The sequence below is a fragment of the Canis lupus genome, chromosome Y, assembly GCF_048164855.1.
Source record: "Canis lupus baileyi chromosome Y, mCanLup2.hap1, whole genome shotgun sequence".
NCBI lineage: Eukaryota > Metazoa > Chordata > Mammalia > Carnivora > Canidae > Canis > Canis lupus.
The window spans coordinates 7,481,570-7,503,809 of record NC_132877.1 but is presented as its reverse complement, the minus strand read 5'-3'; the positions used below and the strand labels follow the sequence as shown (position 1 = coordinate 7,503,809).

General features: G+C 40.8%; 1 protein-coding gene and 1 pseudogene across 12 annotated transcripts in view; both read right to left on the bottom strand.

Annotated features, from left to right (window-relative positions):
- Positions 1–22,240, bottom strand: part of LOC140629100 (protein WWC3-like) — a 253,207-nt gene that overhangs the window by 104,000 nt on the left and 126,967 nt on the right. The gene's annotated exons all lie outside the window — the stretch shown is intronic.
- On the bottom strand, positions 4,046–5,486 carry LOC140629130 (serine/threonine-protein phosphatase 2A catalytic subunit beta isoform pseudogene; annotated as a pseudogene).

The following is a 22,240-nucleotide window of genomic DNA, read 5'->3' as shown; positions in this document are numbered from 1 at the left end:
CTCTATTTCATTGAGCTCCACTCAAATCTTTATTAACTCTCTTCTTCTGCTGGATGTAGGATCTATTTGCTGTTTTTTCTCCAGCTCCTGTAGGTGCAAGGTTAGCTTTTGTATTTGAGTTCTTCCCATCCATGTTCATCAGGGATATTGGTCTATAGTTCTCCTTTTTGGTGGGGTCTTTGTCTGGTTTTGGAATTAAGGTGATGGTGGCCTCAGAGAACGAATTTGGAAGTATTCCATCCCTTTCTATCTTTCAGAACAGCTCTAGTAGAATAGGTATTGTTTCTTCTTTAAACATTTGATAGAATTCCCCTGGGAAGCCATCTGGCCCTGGACTTTGGTCTTGGGAGGTTTTTGATGACTGCTTCAATTTCCTCCCTGGTTATTGGCCTGTTCAGGTTTTCTATTTCTTCCTGATCCAGTTTTGGTAGTTTGTGGCTTTCCAGGAATGCATCCATTTCTTCTAGATTGCCTAATTTATTGGCGTATAGCTGTTCATAATATGTTTTTTTTAAATCGTTTGTATTTCCTTGGTGTTGGTAGTGATCTCTCCTTTCTCATTCATGATTTGATGGAGTCTTCTCTCTCTTCTTTTTAATAAGGCTGGCTAATGGTTTATCTATCTTATTAATTCTTTCAAAGAACCAACTCCTGGTTTTGTTGATCTGTTCCACAGTTCTGGTCTCTATTTCATGGAGTCTGCTCGAAACTTTATTAACTCTCTTCTTCTGCTGGGTGTAGGATCTATTTGCTCTTTTTTCTCCAGCTCCTTTAAGTGCAAAGTTAGTTTTTGTATTTGAGTTCTTTCCAGTTTTTGGATGGATGCTTGTATTGTGATGTATTTCCCTCTCAGGATTGCTTTTTCTCTGTATCCCAAAGATTTTGAATGGTTGTATCTTTATTCTCATTAGTTTCCATAAATCTTTTTAATTCTTCTCTAATTTCCTGCTTTACCCTTTCATCTTTTAGCAGGATGGTCCTTAACCTCCATGTGTTTGAAATCCTTCCAAACTTCTTCTTGTGATTTAGTTCTAATTTCAAAGCATTATGATCTGAAAATATGCAGGGGACAATCCCAATCGTTTGGTTATCAATTGAGACCTGATTTGTGACCCAGTATGTGGTCTATCCCGGAGAAAGTTCCATGTGCACTTGAGAAGAATGTGTATTCAGTTGCATTTGGATGTAAAGGTCTATAAATATCTGTGAAATCCATCTGGTCCAGCATATCATTTAAAGCTCTTGTTTAAAAAAATAAAATAAAATAAAATAAAAATAAAGAAGCTCTTGCTTCTGTGGAGATGTGCTTAGCAGACCTATCGATTGTAGAAAGCGCTACATTGAAGTCACCAAGTATAAGTGTATTATTATCTAAGTATGTCTTAATTTTGGTTATTAATTGATATGCTTGGCAGCTCCCACATTCAGGGCCTAAATATTGATGACTGTTAGGTCCTCTTGTTGGATAGATCCTTTAAGTATGATATAGTGTCCCTCTTCATCTCTCATTACAGTCTGAGATAAACTTCAGTTTATCGGATATAAGGATACTCCTGCTTTCTTTTCAGGACCATTTGAATGGTACATGGTACTCCAACCTTTTATTTTCAGGCTGTAGGTGTCCTTATGTCTAAAATGAGTCTCTTGTAGACAGCAAATAGATAGGTCTTCTTTTTTATCCAGTCTGAAACCCTGTGCCTTTTGATGGGGTTATTGAGCCCATTCATGTTCAGAGTTACTATTGAAAGATAAGAATTTAGTGTCATCATGATACCTATTCAGTCCCTGTTTTTGTGGATTGTTCCCGTGGACTTCCTCTATTACAGAATCCCCCATAGAATTTCTTGGCAGAGCTGGCTTCATGGTCACTTATTCTTTCAGTTTCTGCCTATCTTGGAAGCTCTTTATCTCTCCTTCTATTCTGATTGAGAGCCTTGCTGGATAAAGTATTCTTGGCTGCATGTTATTCTCATTTAGGACCATGAATATATCCTGCCAGCCCTTTCTGGCCTTCCAGGTCTCTGTGGAGAGGTCTACTGTTAATCTAATATTTCTTCCCAAAAAGTTATAGATTTCTTGTCTCTTGCTGCTTTAAGGATCTTCTCTTTATCTTTGGAATTTGCAAGCTTCACTATTAAATGTTGAGGGGTTGAGCCATTTTTATTGATTGGGGGGGGGGGGGTATCTCTCTATTTCCTGGATCTGAATGCCTGTTTCCCTTCCCAGATTAGGAAAGTTTTCAGCTGTGATTTGTTCAAATACATATTCTGGCCCTCTGGCCCTTTCGGCACCCTCAGGAACCCCAATTAAACATAGGTTTTTCTTTCTGAGGCTGTCATTTAATTCCCTTAATCTATCCTCATGATCTTTTAATTGTTTTTCTCTTTTTTCCTCAGCTTCCTTCCTTGCCATCAACTTTCTTATATGTCACTCACTCATTCTTCTACCTCGTTGACCCTCGTCGTTAGGACCTCTAGTTTGGATTGTATCTCATTTAATTGATTTGTAATTTCTGCCTGATTAGATCTAAATTCTGCAGTCAGGAATTTATGTTTTCTAGAGCCACCAGTAGGTTTATTATAGTGCTTCTGAACTGGCTATCTGACATTGAATTGTAATCCAAATTTTGTAACTCTGTGGGAAAGAGGATTGTTTCTGATTCTTTCTTTTGTGGTGAGTTCTTCCTTCTAGTCATTTTGCTCAGTGCAGAGTGGTCAAAAACAAGTTGTACTGGGAAAAGGAGAAAAAGAGAGGAGAGAAGAGAAAAAAGAAAACAAAAGGAAAAAAGGAAAAAAAGAGAAGAAAAAGGGGGGAATCAAACAAAATAAAAACAACGGGGAGTATCACTTGATTCTATATACTGTAAATCCCTCGACTTCCCCTGGAACTTTCCAGTGCTGTTTGGTCAATACCTGATTTTCCCATGTCCGTCTAGCTGGTCTTCTGGCGGAGGGGCCTGCTGTGCTGACGATCAGGTGTGAGCACCTGGGGGAGCTGCTCCGCCCCTGCCTGGTGCAGGGCTCAGTGGGAGTTGTTTTACCCTGTTTATCCTGTGAGGCCACTGGGAGGCTTGTTTATCCCTTGCCCCAGAAGGAACAATAACAGTGGCGGCAGCCAGCTCTCTAGCCCTAGAGTCAGCTCCTGCAGCAACTACCGGAGCTCTCAAATCTGCAGGGGCCTGGATGCTCCGGGGGCGGGGGGCTCCCAGCGGCAGGAGTGTCCTTGCTGTCCTCTGCCCTCTTGGCTTCTGCCTATCCGGAGGAATGCTGGATCTTGGGCTGTGTCCCCGGGGCCCTGTGCTCCCAGGCCTGCCCCACTGGAATCGCGCTCCAGGCTGCGCAGCTCTCTCTGTGCGGAGCCTCTGCCCGAGCCCCTCCGAGCTGCTCCCAGGGCCGGGCAGCCCCATCTGCACGGAGCCTCTGCCAGAGCCGCCTCCGAGCTGCTCCCGGTCCAGCCGTGCGCTCGCTGCAGCCGTTTCGGGAGCTCCGCCACGGGGTGTGGCGCGCTCTCCCCAGGGCGCAGGTGTCTGTTAGTGTCCCAAGGAGCCTGAGGGCATCCCCGCCCTCAGGACCCTTCCTGGGGTCCTGCTCTAACTCCCCACCAGCGCCTTTCTGCGCTTAAGATTGGTGAAACTCCTGCTTCTCCCGGATGGGCTTTCCTGTCCTGGGGGTACTCGCCGCGAACTTAGCCTGGCTCCTCGCGGGGCCCCTCCCCCTCAGATGCCTTTTGTTTCTTTTTTTCCTCCGTCTTCCTACCTTGATAGAAGCGCGAACTCTATTCACTGTAGCATTCTAGCTCTTCTCTCTTCAAATCTCAGGCTGAATTCGCAGGTTTTCAGGATGATATGAAAGTTATCTAGGTAATTTGGTGGGGACAGGTGACTTGGGGACCCTACTCTACCGCCATCTTGTCCCCTCCCCTGGTTGACTGTGATAAATGACTTTTTAAATGTATTGCTAAATTCAATTTGCTAATATTTTAGAGGTATTTTTGTTTTGTTTAAAATGTAAAGTTTATTTGCTCAGTACACCAAATAGGATGTAATGACAAATACACAAAAATATGCAGATCAACATAAAACAGTAATTTAGTTTAAATGAAGGGAAACCTTTTAAAATGTTATGACAACATACTCTCAAGAATCTTTTCTTCAGTTAATTTAACTATACACTTCAATAAAATAAAGGGTAATGGATTAAATGGAAGTTACCTTGTGAATTTTTCTTAAAAATAAAACTCCAAGTCTATCAATCCATGCCAGTTAAACACTATAACTAAAATTTCCAAATAAGTGCAAAAGGAGATGAAGGAGTTAGTTACCTTTTTTGTTTTAACAGTCCAGAGGAAAATGGTTACTACAAACACAGCAAGCAAACTGTTAAGACTGACCAATCTAGAACATAGTGTACTAAATTTCAGTCTCAAATTGTGCTAAATGTTCATCATTAGTATGGCACATTTTGGTCCATGATATGGTTTAATGCCAAGACAGATCCCAATTTGTTACAGAAACACATACATTACTGTTGCTTTTGTTTTGTTTTTAAATATATATATATATTTAAAAGCCAGGTATACTTCCACATACAAAGGCATGTTTTTCCCAGGAGAAATTTACAGGAAGTAGTCTGGGGTGCGCCAGGTAACATGAGGCTCTCCACCACGAGGTGCTGGGTCAAACTGAAGGAAGGAATATTTTAAAGTGTCATCTAATTCCATGATAGCATGGAATGGGTGCACTGAAAATGGTAACCATATTCCGATCATGACACCAATTGTATCCCTCCATTACAAGTTGGTGAGCTGGAGAAACCAGTGAGACCACTGGGGTGGTTAAATGTTTCAGAAATGTCTTGTCCAAATGTGTAGCCAGCACCACGAGGTGAAATACCCCACCCACCACGATCATCTGGATCTGACCACAACAGATCACACATTGGGCCCTCATGTGGAACTTTTTATAAACGATCCAAAGCTCTGATATGATCCAGTGTATCTATGGATGGAGAGAGGCCACCGTGGAGGCAGAATATACGTCCATCTACTAAACCCGTAAGTGGAAGATAATCAAATAGATCTGTGAAATATTTCCAAACATTGGCATTTCCATACTTTCATAGAACATTCATCGTAAAAGCCATATACTTGGATAGTTTGTCGGCTTCCGTGGTTTCCTCTCAATATTGTAATGTGTTCTGGATAACGCCCCTTTAATGCCACAAGAAGAGTCAGTCTCCACTGAGTAATAGCCTCTGTCTACATAGTCGCCCATGAACAGATAGTTTCTGATTTTCCACCAATTCTAAAGAATTTCATAAGATCATAAAATTGACTATGCACATCTCTGCATACGGTTATAGGACAACGAACCTCTTGCACATTTGATTCTTTTGATAAAATTTCCTTAGCCTTTTCGCACAGCGTGCACACTTGGTTCTCGTTCAGCTGCTTACACTGGTCCAGCTCCTCCTTGTGGTCCATGGCGGCCCGCAGCCTCCCCCGCCACCACCCCAACCCCATCCCTGCCCTCCCGCACCCGGCCCCGCGCTCCCCTCTCCCGCCGCCAGCAGCTCCCAGCGGCAGAAGAGGGAGCGGGGCAGGGCGTCTGCAGGCCCCTCGCCCGGCCCAAGGCCAGCGGGCGGCTCCCCACGCACGGCCTGCGGAGACCCTCGCCCGGCCTCGCCCACCCGGCCGCGCGCCCTGGGAGCCAGTGAAGGGGCCAGGAGGTCGGCGGGAGCGTGGCGCTGGCCTTCCGCAAAACATCCGCCAGACGCTCACCCCTAGCTGCCACCGCTGCTGCCACCACCCGCCCACCAGCCTCTCCCGGCTCTCTCACCCCGTCTCTCCCCTCCTTCCGGGTTCCGTCATCGCCCTATTTTTGATGTATGTTTATCAGAGGTTTTTGATGTATGTTTATCAGAGGTTAAATAATGGCCTATAGTTTTTTTTTTTAATGTCTTTATCTGATTTTGTTATCAGGATAATGCTGACCTCATGCAGCAAATTTGTAATCTTTCCTTCCTATTCTATATTTTGGATGGAAAATTTTGGAGGAACAGGTAGTAACCCTTCTCTAAGTATCTGGTAGAATTCACCTGGGAAGCCATTTGATCCTTTGGATTTTTTTAATTATTTATTGTTTCACTGCTGGTTGTCAGTCTGTTCAAATTTTCTATTTCTATTTCTTCCTGCCCTGGTTTTAGTAGTTTCTATGTTTCTAGAAATGCATCTATTTCTTCTAGGTTGAACAATGTGTTGGCATACAAGTTTTCATACTACTGTCTTATAATCCATTATATCTCTCTTGTGTTCATTGCTATTTTTTCATCTTTCATGTGTGATTTTGATTTTTTTTTTTTATGGATTAGTCTGGCTAAAGGTTTATCAAAATTGTTCATCTTTTCAAAGAATCCACTCCTGGTTTCACTGATCGGTTCTACTGTTTTGGTAGTTTCTGTAACATTTATTTTTGCTACCTTTAGGCTTCATTTGTTCTTTTTTCCATCTCCTTTAGGTTATGGTTAGGTTGTCTGAGACTTCTTATTGATGTAAGCCTATATTGCTATATACTTCCATCTTAGGACCAAATTGCTGTATCCCAAAGCTTTTGGATTATCACGTCTTCATTTTCATTTATCTCCATGTATTTTTGTATTTCTTCAATTTCCTGGTATCCCATTCATTCATTAACAACAAGTTGTTTACCCTCCATGTCTTTCCAGATCTTTTATGGTTAACTTCTAGTTTCATAACATTGTGCTCAAAAAAGATGCATGGTATGAGTTAGATCTTGAATTTGGGAGGATTTGTCTTGTGGGCTAATGTGTAGTCTTTTCTGGAGAATGTTTCATGTGCACTTGAAAAAAATTATTCATTCTGCTATTTTAGGATGGAATGTTCCAGAAACATCTGTTAAATTCACCTGGTTTGGGGTGCCATTCAAAGCTATTGTTTCCTTCCTCATTTTCTGTTTAGATAATCTCCCCATTGATGTAAGGGAGGTGTTAAGGTCCACTTATATTATTATATTCTTATCAATTATGTCTTTTATGTTTATTATTAACTCTTTTATGTATTTGGCTACTTGCATATTGGGTTCATACATACTTAAAATTATTTTGTCTTCCTGTTAGATTGTTCTTTTATAATTATATAGTGCCTTTGTTTCTTTTATAGTCTTTGTTTGAGGGTCTATTTTGTCAGATATAATTGGTACCCCAGCTTTTTCTTCACATCCATTTGTATAGTAAAGACACATTCAATTTGTGTTCCTCTTTAGGTCTGTAGTGAGTGTCTCATGGGCAGCATATAAATGGATCTGTCTTCTGATTCATTCTGACACCATATGTCTTTTGATTGCAGTATTTAGTCCATTTACATTCAAAGTAATTATTGATAAGTATAATTGTCTCTTGTTACTTGTTTTGTAGTTGTGATCACTTTTATTGTTTTCTCTGTTCCTTTGTCTTGCTTTCTTATCTCATGATAAATTGGCTTTCCTTAGTGATATACTTGGATTCATGTGTTATTTCCTGCAAATCTATTACTAGTTTTTGATTGGTGTGTATATATATGTATGTACATATATACATATATGTATATGTACATACATACATATGTGCGTCTGTGTGCATATAGTATTTATATATAGTATTTATATATAACATTCTGCATATAACACTCTATATTCAGTTGATGGTCACTTAAGTTTGAACACAGTTTTCACTCTTCTCCCATGTTTTAGGTGTATGGCATCATACTTAACACCTCTTATTTTGTGAGTTTCTTGATTGATTTTTAAAATACATTTATTTTTACTATTTTTCTGTTTCCTACTGACTCCTGTTTGTGGTCTATCTTTACAAGACAGAGGCATCTACCACCATTTCTAATACAGCTGGTTCCTTGATGATGAATTCCTTTAAATTTTGTTTTTTCTGGGAAACTCTATCTCTCCTTCTTTTTTTTTTTTTTTTTTTTAAAGATTTTATTTATTTATTCATGATAGTCACACAGAGAGAGACAGAGAGGCAGAGACACAGGCAGAGGGAGAAGCAGGCTCCATGCACCGGGAGCCCGACGTGGGATTCGATCCCGGGTCTCCAGGATCGCGCCCTGGGCCAAAGGCAGGCGCCAAACCGCTGCGCCACCCAGGGATCCCCTCTATCTCTCCTTCTATCTGAATGACAGCCCTGCTGTATCTGTCATACATTGTTCTCTTTCAGCACTTTGAAAATACATCAAGCCACTCCCTCCTGATGTTCAAAGCTTCTGCTGAAAATTCAAGTGATATCTTTATTGAGTTCCCTTGTTGTTACTCTCTTCTTTTCTCTTGTTGCTTTAAAGATTCTCTTTATCACTTTTTTGCCACTTTATTTACCACGCACAAACATTGTAGACCTCCTCAGTTTGATTTTGTTGGGGGATCTCTTTGGCTCCTGGATCTGGATTTGTTTCCTTCCCCAGATTTGGGGTGTCTTCAGTTATCATTTCTTCAAATAAAATTTGTCTCCTTTTCTCTTTCCTCTCCTTTGGAATCCCTAAAATGAAAATATTATTACAGTTGATGGTATTGCTAAGTTCTCTATTTTCATTCTGCATAATTTCCATGGATCACTTTCCATTCTGTTTTCCAGGACACTGATCCATTCTTCTGCTTCTTCTAGTCTACTATTTATTTCCTCTAGAGTATTGCTGATTTTGTTTTCTTCATCTCTGGTTCTTTTTTTTTTTTTTTTAATCTCTTTTTTTTGAGGATCTCAGTGACGTCCTCCCATCTTTTCTCAAGTGAGTGATTATCTTTATAACATAAATTCTCCATCAGGCATATTGCTTATTTTGCTTATTAGTTAGGTGTCTTGCTGTGATTTTATGATATTATTTCATTTGGGACATATTCCTCTGTCTCATTTTGTCTAATTCTCTGGGTCTATTTTAATTTTATAGGAAAGTCAATTATGTCTCTGTTCTTAAAGTAGTCACCCTTTGAAGAACAGATCCTGTACTGTGCTGCAGTGTGATGTACACTGTTCATCAGAACTTGGTACTTCAAAGATACCTGCTTTGTGTACTGTGTTCCTCTTACTATCAGAGTTGAGTGGTGTCTGCCTTTAGTCCAGTCATCTGCAATGGCTCTCTTGGCCTATATGGTCAGGTCTGGTCCCTGCATTATTACCAAGCCGGTCTGAGGTCACTTTTTGCTTGAGTTGAGTCAGACCAGGCATCTGCCAGACATGCAGTAGCAATACCTTCAGGCCACTCTCCCTGTGTTGTTTCGCAAGGAGTTTCATTGATGGATAGGGCTACAGTTAGACCAGATGTCTGCTCCCAGCCCACTGATAGGGTCAACTGGTCTGGTATTATTATCTTCTCTTTTCCTTGGGACAGGAGTCATTTTGGAATAGTTCTTGTTCCTGTTGGTGCTACCTCCATACTTGCACACAATGCTCTGGGTTTGCTCCAGCTAAAAATTTATGGAAAGAAGCATATCTGAAGTATGCTGGGGGATGGGGAGTATTTGCACAGTGCCTCTGCTGCAAATGGGGCCAGCCAGAGTAGATCCTTGAACAGGTGAGGAAAGGGGGTGCAGCTTTAGCAAGGTTTGCTTGTCTGTCTTCCATAAACTGACCTCCTGCTCCCACTGCCAGGACCAAAGTCCCACAGTGTGCATGGGTCAAAAAATACAGCATTCGCAAGGTTTGCACAGGTCTTCTGGGGGACAATATCCATAGCACTGGGATAAGGCAAGCCTGGCTTGAGGAAGCAGATCCCCAAAGTGGGGACTTAGGACTGGGATAGGGCTATAAATGGTATAAGCAAATTTAGGTAGTCAGTGTCTGTGCCATGTTGGTTCTTAGAGGTGGCTGTATATTTTGGCCAGGTGGTAGGGGAAAGAAATGGTACCTACCACCTCCATTCCTGGAGGGGTCTCAGAGTGATCCCTGTCCCTCCAGGACATACTCTAACATGAGTAAGTACTCTCCCTTCAGAGTCCCCAGGCATACTGCATCTTCCATGTTGTATCTCCCTGAATTGTTTGTTGTGCTCTCTCCTTAAGAGCAGGGATTCAGTTTTCTCTCTCCCTCTGGGACCTACCAGAATAGAAACCACTGATTTTTTGAATTCCAAGTTTTAGGTCTCACTGATGGGAGAAACTCATAAAATTAAATCCTGCTAATTTTTAAAGCCAAGTGTTATGGGTATTCCTCTTCCCCTATGTGAAGAACTGTTTCTCTTACCTCTTCCCACCTGCAGCATCCATCACTCTCACAGACAGCTTTACATATCTATTTGGCTGCACAATGAATCTCTGCCCTCCCTTCCCTCTTTGATATGCCCTCTTTCCTATATTTAGCTGTGGAAACTCTGTTTCGCCAGTCCTTGGATCATTTCATGGGTCATTTTCTTAGATGTAACTCTTACCAACATGAGCCTAGTGTCCTAATCAGCCATCTTCTCAGCAATCCCATGGCCTAAATCTTTCTTAAACAATTCAGTGAACATATTTTAAAATCTTTTTAGAGGTAAGTATCATTATGAGTAGCTGTAGCTGAGAGTGATAAGACATGCAGAACTTTCACAGTTAGCCAAATTATGCCTGTAAAGAGCCACAAATCTTTTCTGATGTTTTAGCCATTGGTGACCTCTTCTAATTTCTATCAACCCATTCACTTCTCTGCATTGCTTTTTCTTGGTGTTCTACCTCCTTTCTCTTTCTTATGCTTTGGAAGCTCCTGGCTTTTGTGCTGCAGCAACGACCCCTTCTATAACTGATGGGGTGCTCCTCAATCTTCATCTGGGCCTACCCCACACTGGTACAGTTTACCTGCATCATTTATATTAACTTCAGCTGCTTAGAAGACCCACTGGTGGCACTAGCTCTTTACTCTTTATCCAAATAATTTCCGCATATCACATTTTCCCATTTAAAAAAAGAAGAAAAGACAGCGGGGCAAGATGGTGGAAGAGTAGGATCCCAAGTCACCTGTCGCCACCAACTTACCTAGATAACTTTCAAATCATCCTGAAAACCTACGAATTCGGCCTGAGATTTAAAGAGAGAACAGCTGGAATACTACAATGAGAAGAGTTTGCGCTTCTGTCAAGGTAGGAAGATGGAAAAATAAAAATAAAAAAGCATCCAAGGGTGAGGGGCCCGGCGAGGAGCCAGGCTAAGGCCAGGCAAAGAGTGCCTCCAAGACAGGAAAGCACAGTCCCAGGTAAGCATGAACTTTACCAATCTTCCCAGGTGGAAAGGCACTTGCAGGGAACTCGGGCAGGATCCCAGGAGGGGCAATGATGCCCCCTGGCTCCCAGAGTCACTAACAAAGGAAGTGCGTCCCTGGGGAGAGCATGCCACACATCACGGGCTGAGCTCCCTAAAGGGCTCAAGCGGCGACTGGTGGCCCAGATAGCTCAGCTGGTGGCTCTGCACAGAGGGGGCTGCGCGGCCCCAGGAGCAGCTCAGGCAGAGGCTCCACGTGGAGGGGGCTGTTGAGCCTGGGAGCCGCTCAGGCCCGTCCCTCAGGCAGCAGTTCAGGAGGCGGCTCCAGGCAGAGGGGGCTGCGCAGCCCCGGGTGTGTAATTCCAATGGCGCCAGGAGCCCAAGGCGCTGGGTGACACAGTCCAGGATCCGGAGCTCCCCCTGGGACAGGCAGAGGCCAGGAAGACACAGGACAGCAAGGATGCTCCTGCCGCCTAGAGGCCCCAAGCAGTAGAAATAAGCACCGGCCCTCGCCCGCCCCAGCATCCAGGCCCCTGCAGACTGGGAGACTGTGGTAGGTACTCCTGGAGCTGACTTCAGAGCTGGAGAGCTGACTGCCACCACTGTTGTTGTTCCTCCTGCTGTCACCAAGTGCCTGGGACTGAGCAGGGCCACCAAGGAGCAGGGGACTTAACAGGATAAACAGCTCCCACTAAGCCAGCACCTGGCAGGAGGCGGGGCAGCTCCCCCAAGTGCACACACCTGAGAATCAGCACAGCAGGCCCCTCCCCCAAAAGACCAGCTAGGAGGACAGGGGAAGAGTAAGTTCTTGACCAAGCAGCGTAGGAACTCCAGGAAAGTCTAGGGACTTACGGTATATAGTAGTCCTAGTAGTAGGAGTATACTCCTCCCTGTTTTTTGTTTCCCCTCCATTTTCTTTCTACTTTTCCTTCCTTTATCCAATACAACTTGTTTTTAGCCACTTTACACTGAGCAAAATAACTAGAAGGAAGAACTCACCACAAAAGAAAGCATCAGAAACAGTACTCTCTCCCACAGAGAAACAGAATTTGGATTACAATTCAATGTCAGAAAGCCAATTCAGAAGCACAATTATACACCCACTGGTGGCTCTGGAAAAAAGCATAAGCATTCAACAGACTTCATGACTGCAGAATTTAGATCTAATCAGGCCAAAATTAAAAATCAATTAAATGAGATGCAATCCAAAGTGGAGGTCTGAACAATGAGGGTTAATGAGGTAGAAGAACGAGTTAGTGACATAGAAGAAAAGTGGATGGGAAGAAAGGAAGCTGAGGGAAAAAGAGAAAAACAATTAAAAGACCATAAAGAAAGGTTAAGGGAAATAAATGACAGACTCAGCAGGGAAAATCTACAATTGGGGTTCCAGAGGGTGCCAAAAGGAACAGAGGACTACAAAGGGTATTTGAACAAAACATAGCTGAGAACTTCCCTACCTTGGGAAGGGAAACAGGCTTTCAGATCCAGGAAATAGAGAGATCCCCCGTAAAATCAATAAAAACTGTTCAACACCCTGACATCTAATAGTGAAACTTGCAAATTCCAAAGATAAAGAGAAGATCCTTAAAGCAGCAAGAGACAAGAAATCCCTAGCCCTTATGGGAAGAAATATTAAGTTAACAGCAGACCACTCCACAGAGACCTGGCAGGCCAGAAAGGGCTGCAGGATATATTCAGGGTCCTAAATGAGAAGAACATGCAGCCAAGAATACTCTATCCAGCGAGGCTTTCATTCAGAATAGAAGGAGGAAAAAAAAGCTTCCAAGAAAGATAGAAACTGAAAGAATATGTGACCACCACACCAGCTCTGCAAGAAATATTAAGGGCGACTCTGTAAAAGAAAGAGGAAGTCCAAGGAAACAATCCACAAAAACAGGACTGAACACGTGTTATGATTGACACTAAATTCGTATATTTTAATTGTAACTCTGAACGTGAATGGGCTTAATGATCCCATCAAAAAGAGCAGGGTTTCACTGGATAAAAAAGCAAAACACATCTATTTGGTGTCTATTAAGGGACTCATTATAGAATTAAGGACAACTCCTTAGGTGAAAATAAAAGGTTGGAGAACCATTTACCATTCAAATGGTCCTCAAAAGAAAGCAGGGGCAGCCATCCTCATATCAGATAAATTAAAGTTTATCCCAAAGACTGTAGTAAGAGATGAAGAGGGATACTATATCATACTTAAAAATCTGTCCAACAAGAAGACCTAACAGTCTTGAATATTTATGCCCCTAATGTGGGATCTGCCAAGTATATCAATTAATATCCAAAGTTAAGACATAGATAACAATACACTTGTACTCGGAAACTTGAACATGGTGCTTTCTGCAATTGATAGATATTCTAAACACTGTATCTCCAAAGAAACAAGAGTCTTAAATGATACACTGGACCAGATAGATTTCACAGATATTTATAGAACTTTACATCCAAATGCAACTGTAACACATTCTTCTCAAGTGCACATGGAACTTTCTCCAGGGTAGACTACATACTGGGCCACAAATCAGGTCTCAACTGATAACAAACGATTGGGATTATCCCCTGCATATTTTCAGATCATAATGCTTTGAAACTAGAACTAAAGCACAAGAAGAAGCTTGGAAGGAATTCAACACATGGAGGTTAAATACCATGCAGCTAAAAGATGAAAGGATCAACCAGGAAATTAAAGAAGAATTAAAAAGATTCATGAAACTAATGAGAATGAGGATACAACCATTCAAAATCTTTGGGATACAGAGCAAAAGCAATCCTGAGGGGGAAATACATCGCAATACAAGCATCCATCCAAACACTGGAAAGAACTCAAATACAAAAGCTAACCTCGCACCTAAAGGAGCTGGAGGAAGAACAGCAAATAGATCCTACACCCAGTAGAAGAAGACAGTTAATAAAGATTTGAGCAGAACTCAATGAAATAGAGACCAGAAGAACTGTGGAACAGATCAACAAAACCAGGAGTTGGTTTTTTGAAAGAATTGATAAGATAGATAAGCCATTAGCCAGTCTTATTAAAAACAAAAGAGAACGGGCAGCCTGAGTGGCCCAGCGGTTTAACGCCACCTTCAGCCCAGGGCCTGATCCTGGAGACCCAGGGTTGAGTCCCAGGTCGGGCTACCGGCATCGAGCCTACTTCTCCCTCTGCCTGTGTCTCTGCCTCTCTCCCTGTGTCTGTGTCTCTCATGAGTAAATAAATAAATAAAATCTTTAAAAAAAAAAAGAAAAGAAAATACTCAAATTAATAAAATCATGAATGAAAAAGGAGAGATCACCAACAATACCAAGGAAATACAAACGATTTAAAAAACTTATTATGAGCAACTATATGCCAATAAATTAAGCAATCTAGAAGATATGGATACATTTCTAGAAAACCACAAACTACCAAATGTAGAACAGGACAAAACAGAAAACCTGAACAGGCCAATAACCAGGGAGGAAATTGAAGCAGTCATCAAAAACTGACCAAGACACAAAAGTCCAGGGCCAGATGGCTTCCCAGGGGAATTCTATCAAACATTTAAAGAAGAAACAATACCTTTTCTACTAAAGCTGTTCCGAAAGATAGAAAGGGATGGAATACTTCCAAATTCGTTCTGTGAGGCCACCATCACCTTAATTCCAAAACCAGACAAAGACCCCACCAAAGAGGAGAATTACAGACCAATATCCCTCATGAACACAGATGCAAAAATTCTCAACAAGATACTAGCCAATAGGATCCAATGGTATATTAAGATTATTCACCATGACCAAGTGTCATTTATCCCTGGGATACAAAGCTGGTTCAACATTAATAAAGCAATCAGGGATCCCTGGGTGGTGCAGTGGTTTAGCGCCTGCCTTTGGCCCAGGGCGCGATCCTGGAGACCTGGGATCGAATCCCACGTCGGGCTCCCGGTGCATGGAGCCTGCTTCTCCCTCTGCCTATGTCTCTGCCTCTCTCTCTCTCTGTGTGACTATCATAAATAAATAAAAAAAATTAAAAAAATAAAAATAAAAATAATCAATGTGATAGATCATATTCACAAGAGAAAAAACAAGAACTATGTGATCCTCATAGATGCAGAGAAAGTTTTTGACAAAATACAGCATCCATTCCTGATCAAAACTCTTCAGAGTGTAGGGATAGAGGGAACATTCCTCAGCATCTTAAAGGCCATCTACAAAAGGCCCACCGCAAATATCATTCTCAATAGGGAAACACTGGGAGCCTTTCCCCTAAGATCGGGAACACGACAGGGATGTCTACTCTCACCACTGCTATTCAACATAGTACTATAATTCCTAGCCTCAGCAATCGTCCAACAAAAAGAAATAAAAAGCACTCAAATTGGCAAGAAGAAGTCAAACTCTCCCTCTTTGCAGCTGACATGATACTGTACATAGAAAACCCAAAAGACTCCACCCCAAGATTGCTAGAACGCATACAGCAATTCGGATACAAAATCCAAATTGGAGTGTGGCAGGATACAAAATCAATGCCCAGAAATCAGTGGCACTGTTATACACTAACAATAAGACTGAAGAAAGAGAAATTAAGGACTCAATAACATTTACAATTGCACCCAAAAGCATAAGATACCTAGGAATAAACCTAACGAAAGAGGTAAAGGACCTATACCCTAAAAACTACAGAACACTTCTGTAAGAAATTGAGGAAGATACAAAGAGATGGAAAAATATTCCATGCTCAAGGATTGGAAGAATTAATATTGTGAAAATGTCAATGTTACCCAGGGCAATTTACACATTTAATGCAATCCCTATCAAAATACCATAGACTGGGCAGCCCTGATGGCCCAGCGGTTTAGCGCTGACTTCAGCCCGGGGTGTAATCCTGGGGACCTAGGATCGAGTCCCAATCGGGCTCCCTGCATAGAGCCTGCTTCTCCCTCTGCCTGTGTCTCTGCCTCTCTCTTTCTCTCTGTCTGTCGAAAATAAATAAATAAAATCTTTAAAAAAAGTACCATGGACTTTCTTCAAAGAGTTGAAATAAATCTTCTTAAGATTTGTGTGGAATCAGAAAAGACCCTGAATAGCCAGAGGAATATTAAAAAAGAAAACCAGAGCTGGGGGCATCACAATGCCAGATTTCAGGTTGTACTACAAAGCTGTGATCATAAAGACAGTGTGGGACTGGCACAAAAACGGACACCTAGATCAATGGAACAGAATTGAGAATCCAGAAGTAGACTCTCAACTTTATGGTCAACTAATATTTGAAAAAGCAGGAAAGACTCTCCACCCAAAAAAGACAGTCTCTTCAATAAATGGTGCTGGGAAAATTGGACATCCACATGTAGAAGAATGAAACTAGACGCTTCTCTTACACCATACACAAAGATAAACTCAAAATGGATGAAAAATCTAAATGTGAGAGAAGAATCCATCAGAATCCTAGAGGAGAACATAGGCAATACCGTTTCTGAACTTGGCCACAGCAACTTTTTGCACGATACATCCATGAAGGCAAGGGAACCAAAAGGAAAAATGAATTACTGGAACTTCATCAAGATAAAGGCTTCTGCACAGCAAAAGAAACAGTCAACAAGGGCAGCCCCAGTGGTGCAGCGGTTTAGCGCCACCTGCAGCCTGGGGTGTGATCCTGGAGATCTGGGATCCAGTCCCACATCCGGCTTCCTTCATGGAGCCTGCTTCTCCCTCTGCCTGTGTCTCTGCCTCTCTCTCTGTGTCTGTGTCTCTCATGAGTAAATAAATAAATAAATCTTAAAAAAAAAAAAAAAAACAGTCAACAAAACTAAAAAACAACCTACAGAATGGGAGAACATATTTGCAAATGACATAGCAGATAAAGGGCTAGTATCCAAGATCTATAAAGAACTTATTAAACTAAACAGCAAAGAAACAAACAATCCAATCAAATGGGCAAAAGACATGAACAGAAATCTCACAGAGGAAGACATAAACATGGACAACAAGCACATGAGAAAATACTCCGCATCACTGGCCATCACTGAAATACAAATCAAAACCACAATGAGATACCACCTCACACCAGTGAGAATGGGGAAAATTAACAAGACAGGAAACAGCAAATGTTGGAGAGGATGTGGAGAAAAGGAAACCTTCTTCAGTGTTGGTGGGAATGTGAACTGGGGCAGCCATTCTGGAAAACTGGAGGTTCCTCAAAGAGTTAAAAAAAGAACTGTCCTATGACCCAGCAATTGCACTGCTAGGAATTTACCCCAAAGATACAGCTGCAGTGAAATGCCGGGACACCTGCACCCCAATGTTTATAGCAGCAATGTCCACAATAGCTAAACTGTGGAAGGAGCCTCAGTATCCATCAAAAGATGAAGGGATAAATAAGATGTGGTATATGGATAAATGGAATATTACTCAGCCATTAGAAATGACAAATAACCACCATTTGCTTCAATGTGAATGGAACTGAACGGTATTATGCTGAGTGAAATAAGTCAGTTGAAGAAGGACAAACATTATATGGTCTCATTCATTTGGGGAATATAAAAATTAGTGAAAGGCAATAAAGGGAAAGGAGAGAAAATGAGTGAAAATATCAGTGAGGGTGATAAAACATGAGAGACACCTAACTCTGGGAAATAAAGGGGTAGGGGAAGCGAGGTGGACAGGGCATGGGGGTGACTGACTGGGTGATGGGCACTGAGGGGGGGTGCACTTGGCGGGATGAGCACTGGGTGTTATGCTGTATGTTGGCAAATTGAACTAAAATAAAATATATATATATATATATAACATATATATATATATATATATATATATATATATATATAAAAAGAGGAGAAAAAACTTTCTATGAAAAATTTATTTAATTTGTCTTCTGTCATAACAAACAACCCATTTCACTAGTAACACATTTCTGGTATAGCAAGAATGTTGCCAAAATGATTTCATAATTTCAAATTTTCATTTATTTAGAATCAGTTACTTGAAAATAATGGAATAAAACGTTTTTAAAATGTAATTGTTTTTTATGTCAAAATATCTTTTGCTGGGATCCCTGGGTGGCGCAGCGGTTTGGCGCCTGCCTTTGGCCCAGGGCGCGATCCTGGAGACCCGGAATCGAGTCCCACATCAGGCTCCCAGTGCATGGAGCCTGCTTCTCCCTCTGCCTGTGTCTCTGCCTCTCTCTCTCTCTCTCTATGTGACTATCATAAATAAATAAAATAAAAAATAAATAAAATAAAATAAAATAAAATAAAATAAAATAAAATAAAATAAAATAAAATAAAATAAAATAATAAAATAAAATAAAATAAAATAAAATAAAATAAAATAAAATAAAAATATCTTTTGCTAATTCTTATTTTTTTGTTTTGTCTAAAATTTGTTTCCATTTATTAAGGCCAAAAACTAAAGAACACATACAACAATTCCCTAAAAAGAAAAAATAATTTATACAGAATTTCCACAATAAACTCCTGGGACTTAAAAGTTTCTCAAGGATTTAATCTAGGATGTCTTTCACTTGGGACCAAGAGAACATACAGATGAGTTTGGGGTTTATATCTTCACTTCCATTTGTGTTAACTTGCAAATGAAAATAATGGCAATAGTTATTGTCTAGGATCTTTTTCCCATTAAGGATAGAAGATAACCCTACTGGGGTGCCTGGGTGGCTCAGTGGTTGAGCATCTGCCTTTGGCTCAGGGCATGACCCTGGGGTCTTAGGATCAAGTCCCGCATGGGGCTCCCCGCAGGCAGCCTGCTTCTCCCTCTGCCCGTGTTTGTGCCTCTCATAAACTAATTAATTAATTAATTAAAATAAGAAAATAACCCTACTACCAAAGTCCAATAATGTTAACTGCAATGCTAAATAATAATCTGATTGCTGCAATAAAATTCTTTGTGCAATTTCATGAGGAAAACAGGGATTTGAAATGCACAGAACTACTGTGAATACTATTAGTCATTAAGGGAGTAATCTTACCCCTTTTTTCAAAAGAGAAGCAAAGGAAAAGTGTCACTGCAATGGACTTGTAGTCTCAGAAAAATTGCTAACAGGACATTTGTTGATAATTCCATTCTTACCACTACCTAACAGAAGAATTCAGGGTAGATCGGCACTTTCTCACCTTAGCTGAGGCAAGAATCTTTTACTTTTTTTTTTTTTTTAAAGGGGTTTCTTGTAGGTTTGTTTTTTTAATAAAATAATTTTTATTGGTGTTCAATTTACCAACGTACAGAATAACACCCAGTGCTCATCCCGTCAAGTGTCCCCCTCAGTGCCTGTCACCCACTCACCCTCACCCCCCGCACTCCTCCCCTTCCACCACACCCAGTTCGTTTCCCAGAGTTAGGAGTCTTTATGTTCTGTCTCCCTTTCTGATATTTCCCACACATTTCTTCTCCCTTCCCCTATATTCCCTTTCACTATTATTTATATTCCCCAAATGAATGAGAACATATAATGTTTGTCCTTCTCCGACTGACTTACTTCACTCAGCATAATACCCTCCAGGTCCATCCACGTTGAAGCAAATGGTGGGTATTTGTCGTTTCTAATGGCTGAGTAATATTCCATTGTATACATAAACCACATCTTCTTTATCCATTCATCTTTCGATGGACACCGAGGCTCCTTCCACAGTTTGGCTATTGTGGACATTGCTGCTATAAACATTGGGGCGCAGGTGTCCCTGCATTTCATTGCATCTGTATCTTTGGGGTAAATCCCCAGCAGTGCAATTGCTGGGTCATAGGGCAGGTCTATTTTTAACTCTTTGAGGAACCTCCACACCGTTTTCCAGAGTGCCTGCACCAGTTCACATTCCCACCAACAGTGTAAGAGGGTTCCCTTTTTCCCGCATCCTCTCCAACATTTGTGGTTTCCTGCCTTGTTAATTTTCCCCATTCTCACTGGTGTGAGGTGGTATCTCATTGTGGTTTTGATTTGTATTTCCCTGATGGCAAGTGATGTAGAGCATTTTCTCATGTGCATGTTGGCCATGTCTATGTCCTCCTCTGTGAGATTTCTCTTCATGTCTTTTGCCCATTTCATAATTGGATTGTTTGTTTCTTTGGTGTTGAGTTTAAGAAGTTCTTTATAGATCTTGGAAACTAGCTCTTTATCTGATATGTCATTTCAAATATCTTCTTCCATTCTGTAGGTTGTCTTTTAGTTTTGTTGACTGTATCCTTTGCTGTGCAAAAGCTTCTTATCTTGATGAAGTCCCAATAGTTCATTTTTGCAAGAATCTTTTCCATTCACCCAGAGACATTTGGTATTAGGACCTGCCCATGTAGCTCCCAAAAGCCAGGAAAACAAAAGACATATTCCTGCTAGATGAGGCTTTCTCAGTCAGACTAGACCACTAGATCTCATTTCTAGGAATCACTTGCAGCGCTTTAAAACAACAAAAAATACTAACCACACCTAAGGTAAATGAAATCAAAATTCCCCCAAAATGGGATTCAGGTATTAATATTTAAAACTATTGTAAAAATATACATAATATAAAATCTACCATTTTAATCAGTTTAAATACAGGTCAGTGATATTAACTCCATTTATGCAATGCTGTGTAACCATCATTGCCATCCATCTTCATAACTCTTTCCATCCTGCAAAATAAAACTGTATCCATTGAACAACTTTCCATTTCCCATTATGTACCTATTATTCTATATACTATCTTCTATATCCTTTTGCTTTTTCTACACATAGTTACCAGCATCTTCCAACAAGGATCTAGTATATCTGGTATATTAAAGACATTCATTAGATCAAAATAATTCAAGCTGGTATTAGGTAAGCTGAAAGAATCATTATGTTGAACTTCATCTTGTGCCTCAAAATAATTCATTTGATTAGCTCAGTTAACTGATAGTTTAGATTAAGTGGCAATTTGAAACAGCTTGGTCAAAAGCCCAGCAAACTGACAAACCACTTGCATTAATTGCTAGATTTTATTAATAGTTGTTTCTGTAATAAGCTAATTGGCCCCAGCAAAAGCCACTGGCATTTCCTATCCTTTAATAAAATAGGCAAGTATATAATTGGGCCTTCAAGACCACCCACTACACAAGTTGATGCAGATATTTTATCTATGGAAGAAACAGATTTGGAAATGGAATCTGCAAGGTATGTTAAAATACCAGGTCAACACCATAGTCATCAGATACCTGTAATGAAGAAACAACTACTTCAAAACTAGCAATTTTAGTGTTTCTTTTTCCTGGGCATTAACTAAATTCCATGGGCACAGAAAAGAAAGTAATTTATTCTTTACTCAATTATCAACAGAGTAAAAGCCCCATGAAAATACAAAAACTTAACTTTGGAATGCGCCAATCTCAAATGACTGTAACTACAGAATATGTTTCACCTATAGGCTCAGCAATGTTCCATGTCTAAGTGGATGCTAACCTAGTTAGGTCTAATTCTGGGATTCCTCCTCACATTACAGTATAGAATGGGTCTGCGATTAGACAATCTGTTCTGATATCCTCCTATATTTGCATACTTAAAATCATTGGATTCTGCTACAAGTAATGACTGACTAGTGTAGCAGTAGCCGGTATATAATACCAAGTTGTCTTTACTCAATTTTTCTTTTAATCCACTAGCCAGAAATGTACCATCAGGTACACCAACCTTTTCAACTCAATTCTTTATTTTTTGTTTTTTAAAAAGATTTTATGACACCACCTTTTCAACTCAATTCTTTATTTTTTTAGTTTTTTAAGAAGATTTTATTTATTTATTCATGAGAGACACACAAAAAGAGGCAGAGACATAGGCAGAGGGAAAAGTAGGCTCCTTGAGAGGAGCTCAATGCCAGACTCAACCCAGGACCCCAGTAGCATGTCCTAGGCTGAAGACAGACACTCAACCACTGAGGTATCCCTTAAGCCCATTCTTTAAAAGATGGATTTGAGGGTTGGCTGAGGGGCTCAGTCAGTTACCAGCTCAGGTTATCTCAGGGTCCTGGAATCAAGTATCTCATCAGGCTTGCGGCTCAGAGGGAAGTCTAC